The sequence below is a fragment of the Acinonyx jubatus genome, chromosome X (assembly GCF_027475565.1).
Source record: "Acinonyx jubatus isolate Ajub_Pintada_27869175 chromosome X, VMU_Ajub_asm_v1.0, whole genome shotgun sequence".
Taxonomy (NCBI): Eukaryota; Metazoa; Chordata; class Mammalia; order Carnivora; family Felidae; genus Acinonyx; species Acinonyx jubatus.
In genome coordinates, this window is record NC_069389.1 from 105,650,943 (window position 1) to 105,652,285 (window position 1,343).

Below are 1,343 nucleotides of genomic sequence, written 5' to 3' on the forward strand. Positions count from 1 at the left end.
AAAGTATAATGCTAAGTGACATAAGTCAGTCAGAGAAAGACAAATACCATATGATTTCACTCATATGTGGAATTTAAGAAACCAAGCAAATGAGCAAAGGAAAAATAAAAGAGAGATAAAGAAACCAAGAAACACACTTAACTATAGAAAACAAACTGATGGTTACCAGAGGGGAGATAGGAGGGGATGAGTGAAATAGGTGATGGGGATTAAGGAATACACTTGTCCTGATGAGTACTGGGTGATTAAAATAAAAACTTTAAGAATATATATAGTTATTTTCCTGCAGGCCTTTTTCCCTCGGAGGAGGCCTGTAGGCAGCAGCCATGGCACCCAGCCCAAATGGCATGATGTTGAAGCCCCACTTCCATAAGGACTGGCAGTGGCATGGCCTCATGGTTCAACCAGCCAGCGGGGAAGATCTGCAGACTCAAGGTCGGGAAGCCAAAGCAAGGCCCAGAGCCTCCATGTCCGGACCCATCCAGCCCATCCCATGGTGCCCCCACAGTGAGGTATCACACCCAAGTGCAAGTTGGCAGGGGCTTCAGCATGGAAGGGCTATGGGTGGCTGGCCTACACAAGAAGGTGGCATGGACCATTGGAATCTCAGTGAGTCCAAGAAGGTGGAACATGTCCAGAGTCCCTGCAGGCCAATGTGAAGTGGCTGAAGGAGTATGGCTCCAAGCTCATCCTCTTCCCCAGGAAGCCATCAGCCCCTAAGGAGGGAGATGGCTCTGCTGAAGAACTCAAATTGGCTACCCAGTTGACAGGACCAGTCATGCCCATGTGGAATGTCTGTAAGAAGGAGAAAGCCAGAGTCATTAGAGAGGAGAACTTCAAGGCATTCGCTGGTCTTCACGTGGTCCATGCCCATGCCTGGCTCTTTGGCATCTGGGCAAAAAGAGCCAAGGAAGCTGCAGAACAGGATGTTGAGAAGAAAAAAATAAAGTATCACTGGCAACTTGTGATTATGTACATGTATATGTATGGTTAATATGTAATGTTATATGTATATGTGATATATAATGTCATATGTATATATAATGTCATATGTATATGTAAAGTCATATATATGTGTGTGTGTGTGTGTATATATATATATATATAAAATGTCAGTGACTTCCAGTTTATAAGTTTTTCTTTGCTCAAATATCATTCACTCTCTTTGTTTCATCATATTGGTGATTTCCTTATTCTATATACTATAGAAACCCACAGATATAATCATTCTGTCATTTATCAGTATATAAAATCAGTATGTTGTAAACCTTCAACATACACAAGGCTATATTTCAATTATATATCAATACAGCGGCAGGGGGGAGAAACCTAAAAATAAGTGT

The 1,343-nt window shown here is 42.1% G+C and overlaps 1 pseudogene; it reads left to right on the forward strand.

Annotated features, from left to right (window-relative positions):
- The first annotated feature begins 326 nt into the window (after positions 1-326).
- LOC106981558 (60S ribosomal protein L13-like) lies at positions 327-994 on the forward strand (annotated as a pseudogene).
- The last annotated feature ends 349 nt before the right edge of the window (positions 995-1,343 follow it).